Source organism: Neopelma chrysocephalum, unplaced genomic scaffold (genome assembly GCF_003984885.1).
Source record: "Neopelma chrysocephalum unplaced genomic scaffold, ASM398488v2 Primary Assembly neopelma1_67, whole genome shotgun sequence".
NCBI lineage: Eukaryota > Metazoa > Chordata > Aves > Passeriformes > Pipridae > Neopelma > Neopelma chrysocephalum.
In genome coordinates this window covers 10849378-10875192 of record NW_020897726.1, presented here as the reverse complement: position 1 = coordinate 10875192, position 25815 = coordinate 10849378, and the positions used below count along the sequence as shown (strand labels likewise).

Below are 25815 nucleotides of genomic sequence, written 5' to 3'. Positions count from 1 at the left end.
TCACTAGATCAGGTTGTTCAGAGCCCCATCCAACCTGATGCTGAGCACTGCCAGGGGTGGGGCATCCACAACCACCCTGGAAAACATGTTCTGGTGTCTCACCACCCTCACAGTAAAGAATTTCTTCCTAATATCTAACCTAAATTTCCCCTCTTTCAATTTGTACCCATTACCTCTTGTCCTATCATGAAGAGTCCCTTTCCAGCTTCCCTGCACGCCTCTCTCAGACACCGGAAGGCTGCTATGAGGTCTCCACACAACCTTCTCTTCTCCAGGCTGAACAGCCCCAACTTTCTCAGCCTGTCTTCACAGGGGAGGTGCTCCAGTCCTCCTATTAACTTGGTGGCCCTCCTCTGGACTTGCTCCAACAATTCCATGTCTTTGTTATATTGGAATACATGTGCGTGCATGTACGGCCATGTGTAATTAAACAAAGTCATATGGGAAGAACATGCCAAGATTAAAAAAAAACCCAAACCCAAACATATAGAGGTCCTAGATTTCAACTGCAAGAAATTAGAATCTTGGAGGGATGGCAGAAAACACTGTAATCTCAGAGACAGAAATCTCTTATTCAAAATTTCAAGATAAGGATTGGAAAGAAGGGTCAGCTCCTTGTGAAATCTGAGAAATTAAATTAAAATAGTTTAAATGAATAGGAAGTTAAACAGATTTAATACAAATGAAAGCATCATAATGTACCATGTCTCTTCTAAGCACATTATTATTCTCAAAGCACTCTACAAGCACTTATAGTTTAATGATATTTTATCCCTCAATTCACAAACTGAGGTTAAAATTAAAAATAGAAAAGGATTATGCTCTAAAGCTCACGACAGGAAAACTATTGGCCTGGCACAAACAATATCATATTCATTGTGGTTTCAAAAATGTATCAAATTACGTTTTAAGCCATCAACTAATGCTACTAAACAGACTGGTGCAAGATAGATAGCTATCCTGAAATGTTTAGTGAATGTTGTTTGTTTAATCCAATAATCTCTAATCTGTACTGTGGTAGAGATCTTTCAATCATGAAGCCGAGGTAATAAGCATGTTGTGCTGAAATATAGAAGATTAGCAAGGCCTGATTTCACAGTATGGATTCAGAATGACACAGAGTAACTTCTTCAACTCTTTATGCTAGCCTGGCACTGAAAGTTAGAATATTTACAGCATTGTTTTTCTCAGGGGTGCACATGCTTCTTTGGGCAGGAGGAATGCTTCTCAGTTACTTTGGCATTAGTATTTTGTTATATACTGTCTACAAATGCTAACAGTTCACCTGCGCCTTGGTTTTTTTCCAGTTCACTAAGTAACACAAGATGTAGAAGTTTTGAACGTGAATGCATGTGATATCTCATTATGTTGTCCCAAAATACGTTCTTTCACCTGGTGTGCAAGAGATCAATCCACACACATAGGAGAAGTATTTGATTTATTTACTGTTCTGCACAGAAAGTGGTGCTGGGTGGCAAATCCACAAAGCCAGCATGACTACCAAAACTTTTGACTTTTTATACATTTTAACAAACAAACATTTTAGCATTAGTGTTCATTGACTACAAGCTAACTAGTTCTTTGATTAATTAGTATTCTATCTTCTACTGGTAAATGATCTCTCGATTCTCCTGATAGTTATTCCGTGTACTCAATCTTTCTCTTCTTTTGCATTGGTGGGTTTCAGGGGTCAGTGGTTGCGATCTCCCCCTGCCAGAATTGCCTTTTACCCAGTTGGAGCTGATTTCAGTACAGTTGCTGAGTTGTCTTTTTAGTTTTCTCCTTATCTTGGGAGTTCTGCCAAATCTCCCTATGGCCTTTAAATTCTACATTCTTTGTGTGCACTATCAGTGGTATTTCCTTCTCCTTAGGCTTTGTTACCCTCCACCTAGGTCTGAGATCACTGAAGCATGTCAAGCCCTAAACTTTAACAAGGCAATTCTACCAACAAATAATTTAGCTTTCTAACACATGGACATCAATTATGTCACGATGATATGGACATGGTATGGAATCTGCAGCTACCCTGTGGATTCATCTGTCATTCCAGTTTTGTGTCTTTTTTTCTCGAGCCTGGGTCTAGTAACCCATCTCCACATGCCACTTATTCATTCAGATGAAGCAACACTGCTCTCAAGTCCTCCCCCTTCTTTCCTTTCCCATCATCTTGTCTGCAGTGCCTCTGCCTTTTGTGGGCAACATGTGTGTGTTTGGGAAGATGAGGAAGATGAGGAGAATTGTGGGTCCTAGTAGGAACTTTAGTGAGAAGGGGAGGGTTGTGCTGGATGTAGTGAACATCTTGTGCCAACTTGCAGTGCTGCTTTTGCCCTGAAAGGAAGGCTGCCAAGGAAATGCTGCGCTCTTCCCACAGAGATCAGGAAAAATCCCTCTTTCCCACGCTAAACCACCTCTCTTCAAAAGCACAGTGATCCTCTCTGAAAGATTTCATTCTATTATGACGCTTAGCAGTGCTATGATCCTATTTCTGGCAGTACTGTGGCTAGAGTCTCAAATGCCTTTGGGCAGCTTTTGTGGCGGGTTGGGTGCCCTCTACTCATGCCAGCATGGAGGACTGATGGGTGCAAACAGTGCTGCTGTCATGGGCAGAGCCAACAACCCAGGTCAAGCAATGAAATCAAATAGGAACCTCTGAATTCGAATCAGTAACAGGCTTCATTGAGAATGAATGATGACTGAAGAGGAGCTGGTACATTTGGCATGAGATCTCTCAGATGAGGCCCTAATTATACATTTAGCACTGGATTAGTGGAAATAGTACATCAAAGAAGAAAATAGGTGCTTAGTTGGGACAGTATTAAACCAGGGATTGTCAGCAAGTTTAACTTTTTGAAGTGAACTTTCTGAGGGTCTCAGGTATATTTCTAACAAAGTGGAAAAATACTTTCCAAATTGTAATGTTTCTGGTTCTTTTCATCTTAACCCATCCCAGATTTTTTTTTTTTAAATGACCTCAAGACTGTTCTTTTTTTATCCCAGGCCAGTCCTTTTTTTTTTCTCCATATAGCTACATACAGGACTTTATACTGTGTTATGCCAGAAGGAGCACCAGGACAAGTTGATGCTCACAGGAGACATAAACTTCATGGAGAAAATGGGCTTATCGCCACACTAGCCAGGGTGCCTTACTGTATACTTTAGGTAGATCAAAGGTTTATTTCCTTGTACTCCCAAAAGCAGTAGGAGAGCTTAGGCTTCCTGAAAATAGTATTCTGGTTTTAACCAGTACATTTGTAGCTGTTGCTGGTCTTTTTAGGATCATGCTCTTATTGGGTGCCAGCAAAATCTTGAGCAAGGACGCCTTGTTCCACTGGGCCGTGCTGGAGCACAAGGGAAATTTGATCTGAACCATTTCCTCGTGTTTGAAGTATTTCCAGGATACTCTCTCCTGTACATTTTACTAGAGGTCCTTCTGATATTTTTGCTTAGAGAGTTGTTTAACGTCTTGCATTGACTCGCAACTTGTTTCTAGAGTCTAAGTACCCTTTTCTCATGGCTTTATTTCCCTTTTCTTAATGAAATTGTTCCTTTTTTTCTCTCAAGTTTAAGATTTTTACCCTCAGTGCTAATGAAAGGAAAACCCTTGTTTTCTTACCATGCTGTGAACTGTGTCTTACAACATTTCATGGCATCCCAAATTTTCTGGGGAAGAGAAACTAAAACAGGTTTACACTTTATTTGCTTATTCATGATTTAAGGAAGGGGCTTTTTTCCTTTTTGCTTTAAAGATTAAGGTCTCATTTTAAAACCTGGACCAAGAAATAATTTACACTTGAAGCCCCAACTGGCAAAGTGATTCTTTTTCTCTGTGTGTCCTGTGTAATTTTTACTGCTTGTTCACCCAAGCAGTAATGCTTATCTCAAAGCAGCACATTTGTGCTGGGGAGCAGGAAGAGTGGGGCTGCCCCAGGAGGGAGCAGGCTCTGGAGGAGACCCCAGCCTGGCACGAGTACCCTCTTGGGCAGGGTGCCGCCACTCACATCCGAACAGGGCCAGGGTGTTGACAGGACCTGCTGGTGGTCCAGTGGTCATCAGAGGAGGTGAGGTGACAAGGAGCTGCAGTCCCTAGGCAGCCAGCAGGTGTCCTGGGCAAGGGTGGTCAGGACACTGCAGCCTGCACAGGAGCTCAGGGCTCCTATGGTTTGGATGTGGCAAATTGTTCCAGCAAGACAATATCTAATATATTTGGTTTTGAAAGCGTACCTCCTGCATTCACTTCATGCTATTTAATTGCACTGTTGTTGTAATATAACTCCTCTGTATTTCAGTGGTCAGGCTTGGGACGTGACGGGCTGAGGAGCAAGTGCAGCTTTGTCCTGGCAACCAGGCTGGGACATGCCTTTTGTCAAGCATGGTCCTTTTTCATGCCAGAACTTCCATTTTAGCTTGTTGTGGAATGATTTATCGCCAAAGCCAGCCAAAGGAGGTAACTGTGACAAATGAATACTCTGAAAACAATCTCCTTTCGGGAACAGATAAACAAAACATGGAAAGCAGAGGATTCCCTGTATCCCTATTTGGCTGACCCCAGCCAGCAGGTGGGATGAAGTGAATTATTCCACAAGAGGTGTTGCACAAAGTCATTAACATCTGTTGTAGGCTGAATGTATCTCCTGGGCTTTGATAATGTTTGCAAGTAATTCCAGATCTTTTCCTTCATTTAGCTTCTTTGCTCTGAAGAACAATAAGTATTTTGGCTGTCTACAATGATTCTTATCCACTTCTCTGCACTTTTGTCAAGGAAAAAATAATATTTGATGTGTCTTCAAGCCAATTCAGTAATCGCTGTAGCAGAGGTTGCAACAACATAGAGGTAGAGCAGCTGAACATAGCAAGCCTGTCTAAAGTATAAGGATTTGGGGTTGGCTTTGCTGTCTGCCAGTAGCACAGGCTCCTGCCCTCTGGAGCTGACCTGTGGGAGCTTGCCAGCAGCTGGACCAGAGGAGCCTGAACCTGCTGACAAATTTCTGGGTGCTGCAAAAGTCCTAGTCTTCCTTGCCCATGAGAGGGAAAAGCAAGCAGCCCTAGCAAGGGAGATTTTTGTAGCAAGGTCATAATAAACATAGGATTAAAAAAAAAAAACAAGAAATGTGCAGGAGAATGAATTGAAAAAAAAAAAGTACCCTTCTTGATTTTATTGCTTAAAGTTATTGGGCATCAATTTGATGAACATTTAAATATGCATTCTTTTTAGTTATTATGAAATACCATAACCTAAAAGAGACAACATATTGCCTTGTCTTCTTCCAGCACGTTCTGCCCTTCTGCATGTTCTAACAACCAGAGGCCTGCCAAGAGCTGTCCTCTCCTCTTGGGAACGAGTCTTTTCTTGGGAGAAACCTATCAGGAAAAGTATTATTTACATCTAAATAGCTTCTGTTAAGGATGGCTCTCAGTGTTAATAAATCCTCTTGCTAAATAGGGGAATTCAGGCAGTATGTTCTTAAGTGTCTGAACTTGTTTAAGCTCACTGTAGGTTAGCCTCCAAGCTGGAAACCAGATCAGAGAGTGGTAGAACTATTTGTGCCCAAGTCCAAATTGATGGTTAAAACTGCTGCCTTGTGTTACAGACACCATCAGTCTCTCCACAGCTAAGGCTCCATCAATTCAGAGATTTGTTTTCAGCCAAATAATAAACATTCCAAGAAAAATCTGTATTTGAACTCTTTGAGTGTGGCTAGTTTCAACATGAATTTATAACTGAGCATCTTAATCTTATTTGTATTTTAATTTTTTTAAATAGGAAATATAGGACAATGTAGAAACAGTGAAGCTGGGGACTGAGTTTATCTGAGTTCATCTTTGTCTCTGTGAGCTTTACCCACAGATGAACTGAGGTACAGAAAAGAAGCATAACAATAACAGTTGAGCAAAGTTTATGTCATCTCACCTACAAAGGAAGGCTAGCAAAACAGAAAAGTTGGTATCAGCTGTTCCAGTTCAAAGCTTTTACAGATTTCTCAGGGTAAACAAGGGGTATTCCTCAGACCCTTCTACTTGAACAAGCCAATTAACTGCTTCTTGATCAAAGACCAAAAGAAAAAAGAAGGCAGGATTGCCCTCATATAGGGAAAACTCTTAGCAGGGCACAAATTTAATTTTTTTTGGTAGCAGCACAATAGGAAATAGCAGAACTGCCTTCATAGTCATGTTGGATCATTTAAAGGAACTCACAGTGTTTATGCCCCAACAATACCTTTGATGATAGTTCTATATATGTGTTTTTAAACAAATCATATTTTTCCATTCCAAAGGCTGCCTGGAATGGGATGCCTTCAAGGAAACACTGTGTGAGTCATCCTCAAGAGACATGCAATTGAGGCACCTCCTTTGGAACACAGTCATCTACATCCATCTAAAATATCCAATTATAAACAGTATTATGTTACTCACATAATTGCCCAACGGCCTTAGAAGCAATCTGTTTTTTTATGACAGTAAGAATTATTGTTGAGTTGTTGATGCTGAAGTTAGAATAACATCACACAAAGATTAAAATGTCATTTCAGTGATAGTTTATTCTGGATTATGTTAAGAAGTATGAGCTTGTGATCATTTAAGACTCATAAAACTTCTACTCCTTGTTAAACACTTGTTTGAATGTCTGAATGTAAAAAATACTTTCTGAGGGTTAATTCATGTGGGAAGCTCAGGGCAGATGAAGAACTCACTGTGGATTTGCAGAGTAAGATAACTCTCACAAACTTGTGCGAATTGTTGGGTTTATTTTCTGCGTACCTTTCTGTATTATGAAAATATTATTATAGAACAGATTTTCACAAATTCCCAGTCATACGTGGGCTTAATGCTGGTTGTGTTTCTCAACCCCTTGGCTCTAGTTTTGAGTTCTCCCATTCTGAGAGGTATGGAAGAATTACTGCAAAGAGAGAAAGGTTTGAGAAGAGGTAAGTGTATACCATGCTCATTGCAGGTGTGGGATAGAGGGTCTCACAAAATACAAACGGTACACCTTAATTATAAGGAGAAAAAGCATTTTATGTGACCTGATGCATGAATTCAGAGGCTATGTAATCCCTACCTGCAGACAGCAGACCCCTGTTCAGTTGTAATACTTTCTTGCTGCTGTTGTTATTCCATTGTACTGCTAGAGTAGGTCATGTTGCTCTCGTCATTCCTGGGATAGCATGCGTGTGCCATATGGAGCTAGCACAAGAGTAGATGATAAGCTGAACTTCACACACTCTCCAGAGAACTGACAGGGCCCAGGATGAATAATATGGGCTGTAGAAGGAAATCCAGAAAACACTGGTTAGTTAGGAAAGGCACTACACAGACAAGCCCTGTCATTTTGGCATTTACTTAAAGAAAATTAAATACCTAGCCCCTCTAACTCATCCCTTCCCACAGGGCTGAGTTTTTTGCAGGTTTTCCACAGCACAGAAGTGGGAGACCTTGAGAGCCTGGGAGTAGCCTGGACTCTGAATGACAGCTGGAGGAGTAGTGATCCTTGGTGTTAGTAATGCATATGCTATTGGGAGTAACTAGCTTTGAGGAATCATGTTAGAATGACACTGATGTATTTGTCACATTCATTTGCACATTTATTTTGTGGGTAGGAAGAAGCTGGTTTTGAAAGAAACAACTAGTGATAATTAAAAACTATTCTGTGGTTGATTGTAGCTGCTTTATGGAACAATCATGAGGATTGATGGATTGCCATCTTTCACTGAGACCTCCAGTGACAGTGGTATATCCCTATTTCCCTACCTGTAACATTTTATGCCTTTCTTTTCAGTGTTCTTTCTCCTGAATTCTCTTGGAGCTCTTAACTATCCCTATTCAACAACTCTACCTCTTTAATTTTCCCTTCCTTTATTTTGCCCAGATTTTCTCACAGCATTTGGTCACAACCTAGCAATTCTCCCAGAGGAGGCAAGGTTATGCAGCTAGGCCACATTGGATCAGATCCTTGGCACAGACAGCTGAACCTCTGGGGGCTGACAGAGGAGATGACCAAGAGAGGGTTGAAAGACACACTAGATAGGAGATTACAAGGTGAAGTAATCTGTTTGGATCCAAGCCCAGATAGTGCCAATTGAGTACATGTTGCAGGGATGATGGGAATGGTATGGCTGCTTTCAGTAGTGTATCATCCCTTTAGAAAATGATCTGAAATTCAAAGAAATTAATAAATGTCTTTATGATTATATAAAAGTCTTTATGAATTTGTAAAAGTCAGATGGTGCCTGATACACACTGACCTGTGATACCTTCCTTATTCAGTCATGGCAATGTGTTAATATGTCCCCAATAATACATGTGCAACTGGGATATAATAGGGGCTTTAATGGTTTCCAGTGGGCAGTGAGCAGGGCTACAACACAATCACTGACTCACTTCTATCTGAAATGAACAACCCTTCTTTCTCCTCCCTGCAAACAATAAGATTGTTAGATCCAAGGCCAAATTCATGTTGTTGTGAACAGCTGCAAATCCACTGACGTCAGTGGAGCTGTAACCACTTAGTAAAATGAGAGTCCAGCTTGTGGTGATGTTTTGGATGAATTTCAGTGGAACAATTACATTCTATCTTTCTACAATTCTCTGGACTTTTCCTTTAGATGGATATGTTTTAACCTGTCCTATGTAGCGCTGAAGTGTGCTGCCAAACAGCTGCTTGTGCCATGTGAGTGATTCTTGCAACTCTCTATGAAGCAGATTAGAGTCTGGCTGGATGAACTAGCTGTATTGTGGAAGTGTATGAGATTGTAAGAGGAAAAATAAAGCTTTTTATCTCAAGGGCCCAATAAACACGATATCCCGCAATGCAGGAGCTATGGAGCATAGGAGAGAAGTGCAGGCCCTACATGGGTGGCAAGAAGCATGACTATAATATTCAAGGGCTGCTAAAATAGTCTTAATCTTAGAAGTTGCAGTCCACCATGGCTTGATCTTAGAAGCAATCTGTTTTTTTATGACAGTAAGAATTAATGTTGAGTTGTTGATGCTGAAGTTAGAATAACCTCCAGTTACAGGATCTTGACCTCCAGTTACACAGATCTGGAGTGAAGCAGAGAACCAGCACTGCAGAAATTCGAGCTTAAGAGCAGTCACTGCTGATTGCAAGGACTTATTTTCTTCTGTTTTCCTGAGAAGAAGTGAAACTCCACATGGGGGTGGAGAAAGTGCTGGGAGGGCATAATGATCTCCAGTGGCTTCAACACCAGGTTCCAGACCAACAGTACTGTGCCTGAGTCATGGTGGAGCAAGTTGTTTGGCCTTTGCTACAAGAAATTTCCAATAGACTATGTCTACATTAGATTAGATTGTGCTGATCCTGTTCCCTAATCAGGTCAGCTGTGTGGAAGTTGCACTCTAGTTCTTCCCATTGAAGTTGCATCTCTCTCAGGAGTTTGTATTCTCTGTGTTGGAATGGAAGACAAGTAAACAGGAGCTTTCAGGGGAAAAAATATGTTTTCTTGTAATTTGGTCAAAATTGTTTTCTGTATGGACATTTGTTTAAGTAAGGAATTCTGATAGTGTAAAAATGTTCACAGTTCCAATCTTCATTAAAGTTATACAATTAAGTATTTACAGATTACTAAAGTGGACTTTCTGAGGCTGACATGAGCCTAATACAACATCAGCAGTCAGGGTCTATTGATAATGTTCTTTGTGCAGAGTCACCTTTAGGCTGACTTTTGATCCGAGCAGTGTGAATGACAGTGGTTTGGGATGCTTACAACAGGTAACTGAAAAAAATGAGGGCATATAATAAAATTATTAGCACTGAGATGAAACAATGTAATGGAAGATGCATGTCTAATCACTGAGGGAAAATACTTTATGTACAGGATGGATTCTGAGTGTCCCATCTTCATCTTACTTAGCCTGAGGCTGTGGGAAGAGCAAACAAAGAACATATAATTGTTCCCACACAAGAACAGACAAGCCTACATTGAAAAGATAATGAGTGAAACTAGCAGGATTCAGGGACGTTACATGCAGTCTCCAAGGAGAAACAAAGTTCAGTCTGAGACCTTGAATATCAAAAGAAGTTAAAAGACTTATAAATCCTTGGAGAAATCAGAGGAGGGGAGGATCACTTTTTAGAAGTTCCCTCTGGAGACAAACTGAAGGAAAGAGACTGTGAAAAGAATTTAAATATATCTGGCTGTTTATAGGTGTTAGTTGTTTAGATTAAATAAACAGAATGAGTCACTTAGAGTTGTAATATTGTGTGATTTAGCATGCTATTTGCTTAGCTTTACTTGCTAAGCATGAGTAACTGGGTTTGCTGAAGCCTTAGGCCACAAGCTGTGGACTTTCACTGACATCTATGCTTTTGGCTGGAATAGAACTTGTTTTCTTACTAGTTTTCCTAGCAGCTAGCACAATGCTGTGTTTTGGATTCAGTATGAGATCAATGTTTATAACACACTGATGTTTTAGTTGTTGCTGAATAACATTTTGACTAAGTCTAGGGCCTTTTTTAGTTTGCTGTGTTGTATCTATGAGTAGGCACAAGAGAAGCACAAACCAGAAGATAGAGAGGCTGTTGGCAGCAGAAGATGCAACTCGACCAGATAAGAACAGTTAACGACCTGCCTCTGTGGAGAAGAAAAAAGAATCCCATAAGGTGTTAGAAGACCCCAGACCACAAATCGCCACTGGACTAAAAAGGCACATGCAGAGCATGTAAGGCATGAGTGCTTAAATCGTAAGTATGTAATTGTCCAGGGATTTCTTTTTTTGCAGCAGCTCTCTGGAGGCACCCAGCTCAAGCTGATTCTACTGCTATAACACTGTATTAAATTATTTGTTTTTATAAAATCCAGCACTTGAGACTCTGCTGTGGGAGACTGAGGGTTGAGCCTGGAGGAGGAGGGAATGCACCTGAGAATGAATGTGTGTGATCTAGGAGTCAAAAGGAGCATCCATTTGCTCGCTGGAGCTGCCCGCTGCAAAGGAGCTCTGGTCCTAGCAGTTAAAGTCTTGGGTGGTGTGTGTGCAACTCCTTGAATGGCGTGAGGATGCTCAGGCAGTGTCTTCTCCCTTAGCACAGCCTTCATGGGCCAGGAGCAAACCTAACAGTTGTACACGTGGACAGTTTCATGGTTTAAAGATATCTTTATCTTTCATATGCAAATAACAGATAACATGATTTAAGCTGGCTGTTCTTCACGCCTGTCATTAACAGCAGAGAAAACAGAAGTACAGTTATATGTGAAGGACTAGGGGAGCCCTAACTAGTAGTCTGGAAAGTGCAGACAGGGCCCCAGCCCCCAGCAGAAAACAGAAACATCATGATATGTCATCACACACACAAAAAAGATGATAGCTAGAGCCTTGGGATGTGGGAAGAAACCTGTTCAAATTGTGGCCAGAGTAATAGCAATGCTAATAAGCAACTTTCCCCCTTTAAAAAAAAAAAAAAAAAGAGAGAGAGGGCTATGTTCTTCCCTTCATGTCTTTTTCCTACTCCAGATCTGTGATTTTGCCTTTTTCTGTCTCCTCCTCTTTGATATATATAATCCTCATAAGGGTAGTATTTGATGAATGGGGGTGTTAGATAGTTGCATGTACTAGTAGTTCTTGTAACTATTACTCCAGCTATGTGGATGATGTCCTTCAAAGAAAAGGCAGTAGTGTTTCCCAGAAATGTGACTTATCTTCAGTGTTGGCTAAGCCTTCTGTAAAATCCTTTTGAAGCATCTTCTTTTCTTTTTAATAGAGGTATGTTATTTACTGGAGGTGTGGTGGTTTTCTTTCAGCTTGTGACTAGTACCTTTCAGAACGTTCATTGACAGCACATTCCCAGCCTGCCAACCCTAATACCTTGGGCAGTAGATGGCTGCTTTTAGCAGCAGACATCTGCTGCCAAATTACTTTGCCAATGCCCTTCTGGTTTCTAGACAACTTGAAATCCAGGGTGGGCATGGTCTGGAAGTTTGACAAAGGGCACATCAGGATTCCTACCCATTTGTAGACTGAGCAGCTGCTCAGCATGTGTCATATGCGGTTCTCTTCCTTGTTGGACCCCTGGCTGCAGACATTGCTTCTTCCCAGTTTGTTCTGCATTATCTCACAGTGCTGTCAGTATCTAGATCTAATTTTGGAGTTTGAAGCCTTTGGTGTCTCTCTATTTGTTGCCAAGGTTAAGATCCAGGGCCTTGCTGTCAAAGGCTCTAAGCTCTATTTCCTCTCCTCTTGTTTTCCATCACATTTCTCTCACAACTGATGCCAACTGAAATGATTCCTTCGTGTTATTCTTCTTTCATCAACTCTCATCATTATTGCAGTGAATTTCCTTCATGTGGAAAAAATTTCCTGACTTTGTATATTGTGGTTTTTCTGAAAAATTCATTCATTTCAGACCACCTGCTCATCTGCAGGCACCTGTTACTGTTTCTCTTCCTGCACAAAAAGGAAAGGGGAACTCCAGGAGGCAAAAAAAAAAATCTTCTTTTGTTAATTAAAGCCCTTTCTTTTTTTTGTTATTTTTTCCCCATGAATCTGGGTTTGTGTAGCGTTATGGCAAAAGTTTATTTGACCAGGACTGGTTTTGTTTGCTTTGATTTCCTGGCAAAATCTGGCCTGGAGCGCACACTTCTCTCCTGGGAAATTCCTCTATAAACTTACTCAAAAGCAACAGCCGGAATCCACATGTACCCTCTCCATCCCAGACACAGACTGAGCCTGCAGCACACAGAATTTGTCCCACGTAATTATTCTCTGCTCCTCTCCATTGAAAAGGAACAGAATAGAGTGAACAAGAGGACAATAGGGTGACTTGGCATATGCTGTCCCTCATCCAGGTGGAGGACCTCCACAGGCTAGGAGGAGGCTGCCAAGGTGCAGCCATAGTCCAACAGTGATGAATGGGCTTAAAGGAAAACAAGCGTACTTCCCTGAAAAATTTTATTTTTATTTTGACAAAGCATCTTGAATGGTTGGTGACTCCAATTTCATTTAAACAAATTGCAGAAATTCATTTCCAACAAAAGCAGTTAGATGTGATGCTTCAGAAAACATACTCATTCTCAGCTCTCAGGTATTGTGAAGATCTATTTGCATTTGCAAATATGAAGTGAAAATGTAGCAAGAATATACACTATTTTTCCATACCAACATGTAGTATTTTTATTGTGGAGAAAATTAAAAACCTAACATGTAAAGTGTTGCATATTTTTTTTCTAATTCATACTGTTTTGCATAACTGATTCCTAATATCTCCTTTGTTTTAACAAAGCTGTGTTTCAGATTAGCATATCTTGGGAGTGCCACAATAACATGTATTATTGTACAGTTAATGCTTATTGACTCTTTCAATAGATATTTAACAGGTTTCTTCTCTTTTCATATAATAATTTAAAATTATCTGGCAGGGCCATTTTTATTTACACATACCAGATGAGCTTTGAAGGATTTCCTCTAATCCTTTTTCATCTTGTGTCTCTTGAGGGAGCTGCAATTTAAAGTATCTGGAACACTGACATTGTCGTATTGCTTTCCACACATTTCAATACTGTAGTAGTTCTCAGTGTGTGAAACTGCACTAACCCTGCTGATGTTAGAAGCTTGAATACTTTGTAGAGAGAAATAGATGTTCAACCCTATCCCCTCCAGTAGATGTCATCGTGACAATGGAGAATACTGTTGGGGATACTGGTGATGAAACCTCCTTTGCCAAGGCAGGAAACAAGCTTTGCTGTAATAGACTTTGTTTCTGTCAAAACAAGGTAATTCTCTCAATGCTTAGTATTTATGGAGACTTTTTTTTTTCTATAATGCTTTGAAAAACATGCTGACAGATAAAACAAAGTCACCAGTCAGGTCACACAGGGCTGCAGTCTGTGGCAGTGATATCTATATGCTCTGAAGGTGGACATAAATATAGATATATATAGACAGACGCACATGTGCAATACTCAGTTTGTCAACTGCTTTTTTCCCCCCAACTATATAGTTTCTTTTGTATGACATCCCTTGCTCAAAAGTATTACATCCTTTCTTTTATATTTCCCCCTCTCCACTCTAATCCTCTTTAGAAATAATTTCTCCAAAGGAAAACCCAAATCCTTAAAAGGAAAACCCAAATCCTCCTGCTTTATTTTTACCAAGAATTAATCTCCCCACACTTGTCAGCACCTGAGCTGCTTGGCGTCCAGTCAGTTTTAAGGTTCACAGCTGCCTGCGTGAGCGATGGTTATTGAGCGGTGAGTAATGGTTAGCATGCGGGACTCTCACCGCTGCGACCCAGGTTCGAATCCCAGTCCCGCGGGCAGATGGAGCTCGTTAGCCCTGTGAGGCCATCCATCTATGAGAAGGTCACTCTAAACAAACCTACGTCCTGAGGACCTCACTGCCATTGTCCAAGCTTGCTTGGCCCCGGCAGATGAACCTTAGGATTAAAGGGTGGGCTCAGTTCAGCGCAGGCTGTGTCTCACCTAAAAAATCCATTGCGCAGGCTGGAAAGGTAAAAGACCTTTCCCAAAATCTTCGTTCACGAAGACTGGCCATTATTATAATCCACAACCTTGTACTATTACTAGGTATAATTTTAATCCCTCAAACAGAGATCAAATACTCAGAAAAGTCGAGAGACAAGTCAGTCACTGGCAGTTTTACATGCACAAGGGCTGCAAGGCTGCAACACACACATCTACAAATAATTTGAAAAGCACATTGAAAATATGTTTGGCTATTGTTCAATAGCTGATCTGAGTTTCTCAGAAAGATTGTGAAGTTCATGACTAGAAAAAAATATCAGACACCTTTTCCCACCTTGGAAGTCCCAACAGCTTTGACTGAATATGTGATATGTATCTAGTGTATGTTATCCCTTCTTAATTTTAGCCAGTGCTATGTCTGTGTTCTTCATGACAGACTGACAGTATGTAAGATTTTGTCAGATAAAATATAGCACAAGCTGAACTGTGTGAAGCAAGCTGCTGAGCTGAAATGTGACTTTCTAAAAATCAACAGGGTGCAGCTATATCAAATAATAAGTACATAATCTGAATGTTCTCTTTTGTCTAGATAATAGCCCTATGAATAATAAGTTTTTATTCTTTAAAATGGCAGGCTTTGGGGAAGCAGATATCAAGAAAGCAGAGCACTAATGGCCTGATTAACTTAAGAGTCTGCTTCTCCTCCTTAGTCCAGTTTTTGAAAGTGAAGCAGGTCTCTGCAACCAACATTATGAATTCTATGGGAAATGGCCAAACAATTAGAACAAATTTGTGACCTCCCACACTAAGAGGAAAGCAAGTCTTATTGGCAGGATTTTTGTCATTGTTCACATTCATAAAAAAAAATTGTTGGCTGGAATTTTGTCCTTGACCAAGTGGAAAGGCTCTCTGCTGGCAGGAAAACAACATATTTCATCAAAACAAAGCTGCTGATGCTCTTGACAGAACAAGAACAGACATCTGTCTGGCTGTTCTGAGTAAGCAAAAATACTAGAAAAACTCCATAAAATTCTATTAAAATAAATGGGGTAATGAAAGGGGTGCAAAGAATGCATTTCTTTGTAAGTTATCTCCTTTGGGCACTGCCAAAGAACCTGGAAAAAAAGCATGTCTTTTATCATCAGGAAATTTAGGCTTAACAATGAAAACAAACTGTAAAACCCCCTACAGTAACATTCTAAGAACTGGGTAGAGATAGCTATGAACTATAAAAGCAAGAGACAAGCTTATCTATAAACTATCAGAAAAGGTAACAAAGATAACTACCTAACTCATGTTTGCTTTGTATTCTGCTTCTAATATGTGAGATTTTTGTTACATATATTTTCCTATTTAAGAATAGTTTGTTGCCATACTTCTTGTAAAAGCATTTCATGACACTGTAATTTAATTTCACTTAAGTCTTAAAATATTGTCTGTAACCCATTACTTTGAAAGGAGAGAATAAGCATAGCCAATAGAAGCCCAGAAGCTCAGAAAGGTAATCATGAAGAAACATCACTCAGTTCTCTGTATCTCTCTTAAATCAAGGTCAAATATACCTAAATTGTTCTTAAAAACCTGAACTGATGGTAATTCCACATTTTCTTCCAGTGATCTGCAGTTGCAGTGCTATCTGTACAGTTAGAGCAGGCTTATAAGAATAATAGGGACAAACTTTTTAGTAGGACTTGTAGTGATAGGACAAAGCATAATGGTTTTACAGTAAAAGAGGATAGATTGAGACTAGATATGAGGAAGAAATTTTTATGACGAGAGTGGTGAAAGACTGGAACAGGTTGCCCAGAGAAGTGGTGGATGCCCCATCCCCAGAAACATTCAAGGTCAGGCTGGACTGGACACTGAGCAACCTGATCTAGTTGAAGGTGTCCCTGCTCACTGCAGAGAGGTTGAACAAGGTGACCTTTAAAGGTCCCTTCCAACCCAAACTATTCTATAATTCTACGACTTCCTACTTTTTGTCTCCCTTGCTGCTTAGCCTTGCAATTTGTTGCCCTTTCAGCTTTAAAATAAACATTATCCTCTCTCAGGATTATGTAACTTAGTAATGTAGCTGAAGCCTTAGCCTTTCCTGGGGAAATTGTTTGAAATGTGGAGTTTTCAAATCAGTGCTGGTTCTGTACCCTGGAATAGCTATAGCTGAGGGGAGGATGGGGCCATGGCAGAGGAGTTGGGTCAGACCAAAAAGATGTTGCTGTACAGACACACTCGTGCTGCTTTTCAGGGCTGCTTCCACTGGTCCTGTATGGAGCCAACCACAGTACATGTGCTAAGGGCTTCCTAATACATCTGGGTGTCAAGGTGTTCAAGCATGACATCAAGCTACTTCTCTGGGCTAGCAGAAGACACATGAACTTTGTGGGCTTGGCTCTAGTGTTTTGTTTTTTTGGGCTAACAGGATTTCATCAGAAGGGAGAGCTTCCGATAGAAATATGTGTGCATGTGCTTCTAGCTCTTGTGATTCAAAGGAAAAGCTGACAAACATCACCCAAGAGTAAGCAGCAATGAAATGTCAGATGTTAGCTCTGAGCCCAACCACAGCCTCTTCATCAGCTAAACACACGCTGAGGGAGGAAGTGGTGAGCACAGCTGGGCAGCCTCGTACACACCCAGCACCACTGGCCTGCTGAGCGGCTCTGCCCTGGCCCCAAATGCTGCCCCAGAGGGACAGGGCTGCTCATGGGGGAGCCCCCAGGCCTCTTGGGAGGCAGGCTGCAACACTGGGAGACATCCCATGACTGTAAGTTTCTCATGAAAAGAATATGCAGCTCTTGGGCTGGTTGGGGGTCTGACAGCCCTTGTAAACTGAGCTGTTTATTTTCTGTAGTCCGGAAGCAAAATAAAAAATATACACACTCAGAATACTGTCAACATGCCCAAGCACACGTGAGGTGCAAGAGGAATTTTCTGTAGGAGTAACAATTAGTGAGCATGAAGAACCATGAAAATGCAAAAATCCTTGGATTGCCTTGCACAATTTTTTCCTCATCTTTCTCTCTTTTACTTTCACAGCATCCACACCAGCACTCCCTGTTCCTCCTTGTGTATACAGCAAGGAAGAGCCCCCAGCCAGGGACCACAAACAGTTGTGGTTAGGGAAAGGAAACCCAGCTCAGTTGTGATAATTAAAATAGCTGTGATACTTTAATTGAGCTGCTAATACCAACGCAGGGATGTTGCATAAAATGCCTGGTGGGTAACAGATTTTCTTTTAGTACTTCACTGAGCAGGAAGGATTGTAGTGCTGCAAGGGGCGTGTGCCACAGAAGATGCTCTGCTGTAGCAGAGCCTTGTCTCCTTCTAGCTTCCCCCTCCCAAAACCAGCCTTTCCTGCTGTCGATTCTGTCATGATGTTGTGTGTTTGGTTGTAGATCTCATAACAGCAATCTCCACATTGTTCTCCTCTGCCCCTCCCTTACCTTGAGGGATCGTTTCTAGGATTCTGGACTACGCGGGCTTTGATGCAATGCTTGTGTCTTTCCACTCAAACATTTTATCTTGTGAACTGCTGTGCTTACAAACCTATGTATGTGCTTTTAACCTCTGCTTTTAAAGTGTGATGAAGTAATGGATTTCCTAGCTCTTGTGTAGTAAGGATAGCTTATGTATTATTTATGTTTATGATTATTTGCTTGCTATGTTTTTTTAAATTTTGCCTTATATTAGTGGTACAGTTAGAAAAAGCTTTTTCTGTTATCAAATTCTTACAGTAGTTTCTCCTCAAAATTTAATCAAAATCAGGAGCTATTACCTTGCATTTTCAAGTGGTGTAAGCATCATCCCTTAGTGCAAAATATTGATATGGACCGTATTTTTTATAAAACTGGCCTTCAACAACAAGTCAGACTCAGTTTTAAATTTGAGTTATGTAAATTTAAATTTTGGGAAGCCTTTGCATAGTAGAATAAATTAACTATTTTGTTTTTAATTCTACTGTAGTGGTTTTGTAATAAATATTTCTTTGCAATATTAGCAAATAAAAGGCATAGTGGTGTTAGGCTTGTGTACACGCTTTGCCAAGAAAAACGAAGTAAGGAGAACTCCAGGTTGCCAGGAGAACTCCAGATCAGTAAAAAGCGTAAGATAAAAGCTATATTTATTTAGAATAAATAAAACTTATTGTAAATTATGAAGTAAAGGATACTTTTTTATATTTCTATGCTAATGTATGTTTTTTTTTTTAATCTGAAGTTCTAGTAAGAGGACTTTATTCAATCAATTGAGCAACAAAATGCTTATAGAGTCCTTCCTTCTTGAGCAGTTTCCTTTAAAATGTTTTGTGAAAACATGAGAAATCTGAGACAGTGAGTTCTTCAGTGTTTCAGAGTCAAACAGATGTTAGTGATTTTTCACTTTCCGGAAAGATCTGGTAAAGAGCTTTCTGCTAGAGAAATTTTCTGTCAAAACATGGATTTGATAAAATGTAACTTTTAGTAGGAAGATACTGGTTTCTTTTACTTTTTCAAGGGAAAGCTATCAAAATATTTTATTTATGGCTGAAACTAGAATATAAAGAGGAAAACCATAAGTCAAAACAGAACATCTGACACTGTCAAAATATCATATTTGTCAGTTATTTCAGAGGTCCAAAAATAAGAATTGCAGAATTTGTGTTTTTGCAGAAAGTGCTGTCATTTTATTTCCATTGGAAAGGAAATTTCAGAATATCTGTTTTTCTTCCTACGTCAGCATGATTGTCTTACTTTTTCCTCCCTGACTTTTTATACGCTTTCATTGCTGAAACTGTTTTCATGGAGAATGTCAGACCAAGAGTCTCCAGAGCCCTCTGCATTTGATACAAAGCTCTTGGACCTCTGCTGACTTGAAGGACGACTCGATGCTTCCTCGTAGTTTCAATTAGTGGAGTTAATCAAAGGCTCTGTAGGAGAGCAGTGTGAGTTCTGAGCGTCTTTGGAAATGTTAGCTGAATTTCTAATCAAGACTACAGACTACTCTTAATTCTGCTGCGAGGGGTTTTCCATCCTAATGAAAACAGAAGGGCTGCTCCACGATGGCCCTACCGTCCGTCTAGCAGCATGTGCAGTTGCTGCGGCCACAGCCAGCCTGGCCTAGGCTGGCAGTGGGACAGAAGACTAACAAATTGTCTTCTAGAGTTCTGTCTCTTTCCCTAAATGGTGCCCTTCTTGGTGTCTCACAGGCTACAGATTTGGTATGAGATCAGATGACTGGAAATAACTGCTATTTTTTTCCCACAGTCCAGATGTACTATCTTTTAAAAATGGTCTGTGTGTTGAATTGAGCTTTAAGAACATGGTCATATGACAGAGATTAAGGTTGTTAAGTATTTATTTATCAAGGATTTCTATTTTTAAAGAAGCTTACAACTGCATTATATATCTAAATATAAGAACTTGTAATGAAAAGGTGGAGACCAAAAATTATGAAGGTGGCAGAAGCTCTGGGTTCCAAATTATGTTTCTGAGCAATGTTTTATGAAATACAAAGGGAACTTCTCCCTGGAAATACTGTTTGTGAAACAGCACTGAGCAGTCCTGAGTACTGGGGAAGTGGAACAAAAGTTCTGATTCTTTGTAGCCCTCCTCTGAGAGGGCATTTTGAAATGGATTGCTAATGGCAAAAAAAACCTCCCATAAACACAAGACTAAAGTGCAGTAAGCACTGTGCCCAACTCTGCATAGAAATATAAACACATTAAAAAGAAAATGTATTGCATACATCTTCTTGCATTTAGAAGATATAAGGCTAATGTGATAAGAGTGCCTGAAACACTAAAATAATTCAGGAGTTAAAAAAATATGATCTGTGGAAGTAATATAAACTTAACTATTTTCTTTTGTTAATGTGATGTGACATTGAAGAACAGTTATCTGCTGCATGTGAAGAATTTGCCTGCCTTTTGTTTGTGGATGATTCATTACTTTTGCTAATCATTAGAGTCATAACACATTAACAACAACAAATTAATAACTAATGACAGTATGATCTCAGTACCTCATTGCAATTATCAGGGTCACTTAGTATGTCACAAGCCACATCAGTACCCAGCGTCCCTACTGACACTGGGTCTGAGAATGCAGGCTAATAAAGTCTTCTTGCATTGCCATATCTTTGCTTCCATTGCTTGTTCTTTGGTCCATGCTGCTCTCAGACCTGCAGGACTGAGCAGTAAACCAGCTCAGGGAACAGAAGAGTGTTAAAAAACCCCTCTCTTCTACTTGGTTCTCTTCAGACTGAATTATATGGTGTTTTGTGTAACTGTTGGGTCACAAAAACCAGAAGGGTCTCAGGAATATGTACAGGCAGCAGGTGGGAAAGGCATTGTGATGGAAGCTGTGTATGCCTGCAATGTTGTTGGCAGAAATAGTGGCAGAGAAAGTCAGATAAAGAACTTTAAAAAAAGCCCCAAACCATTAAATATTCTGGCTCTGATTCAGATGTGTATTCTTTCGAAGGTAGAAGGTTATTATCTCCCTCAAAAAGCTACATTTGGTTGTTCCTAAGATTATGGCACTTAACTGTCTCTCTTCATCTTAGTGAAATAATAAAGCTTTTTTACATCTTTGTTGGAACTAATATCCATCTTTTCAGGAAAACAGACCTATTTTATCCAGTGTCATAGAAACTGATGGCAGAATGAGTTTAGACCATAACACAGTGGGAGTATTATAAAGACAAATGGCTTAGTAAGACATTTATATTCTAAAAGCAATATTTATTATAGTTTGTATTATAAAAGATCCTTGAAAATAGTGCATATATTTTATTGTGAATAAATTGATATACTATATACATAGGGAAGTGAATGGTAAAATAGCACAAGTCTAGAAACAGCTCAGATAGAAAGATACTCATGTCTCTATGCAGGATGGCCAAGAAAACTTGAAGAAATGCATGGAACCTGATACTTTCTCAGGTTCAAGGCTCCAGGGAAGTCAATAAACTTGTACGTGAACATGTTATCTACCTGTACAGTCATTGAGGAAATGAAGACTGGTGTGGCATAGAAGACTATGATTTTTAAATGAGTAACTGTATGGGAAACACTTTGTGACAGTAAATGTTGGTGGTGTTAATCTGGGCTCTATCATTATCATATTTGGTACTGACCAAATCACACTCTCCTTGCCTTGGTTTCACCACAGAGCAATTAGATTAGTGATTAATTTAATCTTTATTAATCCTGAAGATTACTATAAGCATGTGCTTCTGAGGATTAAAACATCCTGAAAGCATGCTTGCAAAGCAACTCTATTGGTAACAACAAAATGTAAACTGAACTTTAAAAACCAAAAGCAGCTAATTGTGCTGTATGCAGATTTATTTCAAGATCATTCTTCAGAGCATTCCAAGGATGAAGTCAATAGAAAAAAAAAAAAGAAAAAAAAAAAGTACTTGAAAAGGCCTTGGAGTGCTGTGGAATTAGACTTGCTCACAATTGCTTCACTTTGAGAAGGCCGATAAGAATCCAGCATCTAAATAATGATTAAGACATGCCTGATGAAACTTCAGAGGCATTCAGTTCGAGGCGTTCCCATCAGGGTGCCTGGAAACATTCCTTGCAGATCTTCAGCCGTACCTCTGCTGGGGCTAGGGCAGCACAGGCTCGACTCTGCCTCTGCCGCCGACTCTTTTTTTATGTCCAAGCGATGGCAGCGGGACTGAGCGAGTGATATGGGACAGCGGTAGAGCACACGCCTCTGGTGCCGGCTCCCTGCAGCCCAGCCCAAGCGCTGCCGCCCGTCTGTTGTCCCGAGCGGCCACTGCCACGGGCGCTCGAGGGGCAGTTTCGCGAGCAGGCGCTCCCCGCTGGCCCGGAGGGCGCATCTCCCCGCGGGGCACGACCCTGCCCAGCGCCCCGGGCTGCGCCTGAGCTCTCCCCAGAGCCACGTTCCCGATGCAGCCCCGGCTGAGAAGCGATGACTCGGCCCCTCGTTTCCGTGCCCGCCCCCGGGGCGCCCCCACACAGCGGCGGCTGCGGCGGCAGCGCCCACCCCCCTCTCCGCGCTCCCCCCGGCCCGGCGCCCTCACCGCCCATTGGGGGAGCGGGGCGCCCGCCCGGCCCGCTCCGCCGCGCCATTGGCTGGCGTGACCGCGCCGCGCGCGCTGGTTGGCTGCGGGCGCCGCCAGGCAGCGGCGGGGCCGGGCGGGGTCCGCCCGCGCTCCGCTCCCGGCGGGAGGGGAGTTTGACTCGCAGCCGCGGCGGAGCCGCCGGGTGGGAGGGTGAGTTCGGTTCGCGGCCGCTCCCGCGGGCACAACTTTTTTGCCGCCCGGGGCTATCGCATCCCGGCGGGATGGCTGCGGCTGTCGGGCAACTCGCGGCCGGCTGAGCGGATCCCCTCTGGCTCCGGGTCCCGCGCCTCGCCCCGGGGCAGCCGGCGGCGCGCGGCTGGGGCGGCCGGGACCCGCCGGGGCGGCAGTGGGCGAAGGGAGCAGGAGGGTGCGGGTGGAGAAGGGAGGGAGGGAGGGAGGAAGAGGGCGGTGTAGTTCCCGGGGGCAGGGCCGGTGCCCAGGGGCGATGGAGGGGCAGGGCGGGGTCCCTGCCCCCGGTGAGGGGCCGCGGGGCGGCGCTCCGGGCACCGGCTGCAGCCTTCGTCCTTCCCGCGGGTTCCCCCGGGGCACCCCCGGCATCCCGGCCGCGGTGGCCGCCAGCGCCCCGCCAGCGCCCGGTCCCGCTCGGGAAGGGCAGCGCCGGGAAGCGGCGGCAGCGCCGGGGCCGCTCGGGACCGGCGGGGCAGCGGCGCCTTGTGCCGCCTGGAGAAGGCGGCCGGGGCTGCGGGCGAGACAAAGGAGCTGCTCCCGTCGTGTCCCCGGAGCAGGGCGGGCAGCGCCGTGCCTGGCGCTTCCCGGCGCGCGCGTGAACCTTCATCGGAAGGGTTAGGGCAGAGTTCGATGGCGTGCTGTGAAATATCTTAGTTCTAGCCTGTCTTGTCTGTGTGTTTGGCTTCGCCGCCGCGTCGAGTTCGGTGCCGGCGGTGCGGATGCGAGAGGTGGCAGCAACAGTTACAACCGCTGAGAGTTCGCGGTGCCCGGGTAGGAAGCGCCGCAGGCTGCAGGGCTTGTGTCTGCGTGGGCTTCGTGATTTAACTTCGAGCACGTTAAATGGGAGTAACCTCCTATGTGCTTTGTGTTGTAAAGGTAACGGTGAAAGCAAAGGTAAAGCCCGTGGATTTGGCTCGTTCCCTGTAATACCGACAGCCATCACGTTTGTTTTCCGTCCAATTGAATTCCAGCTCTGTGCCGAAAAAGCTCCTGAGTCTTATGCTCGCAGGGAAGAGGTGTGTGTTCCCGAGGATTATGAAGTCTTGCTGAATATTTCTCAGAATTTTTAACATACGCTGCCAGTGAGTGAGGAAGTGACTGCAGAAGAACAAAATATGGAATTTTCTATTAAGTGATGTTGGTTTGTTGGCTGTTGGGTTTGTTAGCTGCAAATTCAGATTTGGTGACTTTTTTTTGAAGGCAGCTTGAGTGAATGACACTGCAAAGAAGCAAAAAGCAGTTTTATGGAGCAAAGTGTAGAGTGACATTGATGACTGCATGTCATGGCATCTGAAAGCCTTTTCTGAAGTTTTTCCCTCCAGTAATGTACTTATATGCTACTGCGTCTTTTCAGAAGTTTGGGCTTTCCCCAAAATCATAGAAAGGTTTGGATTGGAAGGGACCTTAAAGATCATATAGTTCTCCCCCCGCAGTGTTTTGCTTTTGTTCTCTCCACCTTCCAACAAGTTATTTTATGTTACAAAAAGTAAGTAGTATTATATAATGTGGTCAAATTAACCTCCAATCTATTTTATTCTCATCAGTGAAATACTTTTGGTAAAAGTAATGTACTTTGAAGTTGAGTTGCAGATCCTTCTGGCAATGTTCTTGGACGTATGTTTTCCTCCAGAGTAAGAAAACAATACGAAAATACTACTTTTGAAGTGCAAAACTCAGCTGCTTCTCTTCTGTGATAATCTCTTTGTGAGACAAGGCACCTCTAACATGCCTTTTATCACAGAGATGACAATTTTGAGGAAGTTCAGTCCTACTTAGGATGATTTATGAACTATAGCAATTCACTTCCTTTCAGCGTTGAGCTGTTTTAAAGGTACATGTTAAATTTAATCAGAAAGCTTCTTCTGAGGAACAAGGTTTTCAGGGACAGAATCATGTTGAAATTTTGCTGTAGTCTCCTGAATGGGCGGGTTTGCTTTCACTTGAAATAGTCCATGGTAGACATGTTCTCAGGCATAGCTGAATAGTTAAGTCACTTGGATTCTAATTTTGCAAGGACTTGTATCACAGACAAGCATGTGCGTGAGATATTGTAAGGCTGGGCACTACAAATGGTATATGTCATCTGTATTGTACTTAGCACAATGGGGCTGGGTCTAAGCTGGGAGAAGAGCCTGTTGGCTGATGTATATTTTATGACTGGGCCAAGTCACTGAGTTGGTCTCATTCTTAGTACGTGTTCCTGTAAAACCCAGATATCTTGAACCTTTCTCATGTTCATGTCAGGAAATCAATTTTCATTAAATTCTACCTTAAGATAAATATTAGGTTGTCTCTTAACCTGTCACTGACTTTAACGCATCCAGTGTGAGAATCACCTTGTTCATTCTGGAAACTTAAATTATTAGTTATTGAATGTTGGCTAATGTCTGGCTATTTTAATTAAAAAATAAACAGACATTTCATGGCCCAGTATGACACTGGGTTTTTTCCCAGGTTGTATGGAAAATGCATAATTTGAGAAACCTGCATGATTTGTTAGACAAAAGTCACAATTCATAGGATTTCTTTAGGGACTAAGAACTTGTGGAGTATTTGAGGTTTTCAGATGACATTTTCATGAGGCTTAAGTGTTTACATTGATGAAAATATTAAAATGCAGTAGCATTTGGGCTCTTAACAAAGATCACCTGGGCACTCAGCAAACATACAAAGCCTCTATCAGGAAGAGCTTAGACTTAAATCCGTTAGGTGAATCACCAGGTCAGGTTTCATTCCCAGCCCTTCCCTTTGACAAATGCGCTCTCTGTGTAACCTGGCACGCTTCCTCTCTTGCGAGTGGAAGGTTGGGTACAAAGCTTATACTTCAGTCTGCCATAGGATTTGTGTGAGTGGTTTTGTTAGCAGAAATGGAGGTTACACCTGTGAATCACTGCACCCGTGTGTTACTTCCAGTGTTACCAGTTACCAAGCAGTCAGTCTTCCAGGAGCAATACGCATGAAGTTTAAACAGGAGATCCCATCATGCTGTATGGGAGATAAGAGGCCTGACAGTGTGACCATGACTGTGTGTATACTCTGTCTTCTGTGAAGTTAGGAGAACTAGGGTCCAAATCTCTTACACTCTAGAAAAACTGAAAACTGTCAATCTGTGGTTATCTTC

At 42.0% G+C, this 25815-nt stretch overlaps 1 protein-coding gene across 7 annotated transcripts in view; it reads left to right on the top strand.

Annotated features, from left to right (window-relative positions):
* The first annotated feature begins 22551 nt into the window (after positions 1–22551).
* The window catches only part of FAM126A (family with sequence similarity 126 member A), a 44831-nt gene continuing 41567 nt past the window's right edge, over positions 22552–25815 (top strand). For 3 of the 7 annotated variants that reach the window (XM_027684650.1, XM_027684655.1, XM_027684656.1), the window contains exon 1: positions 22552–22655. The gene's annotated coding sequence lies outside the window, so the exon portion shown is untranslated. The other 4 variants (XM_027684654.1, XM_027684652.1, XM_027684653.1 and 1 more) reach the window with 4 other exon arrangements.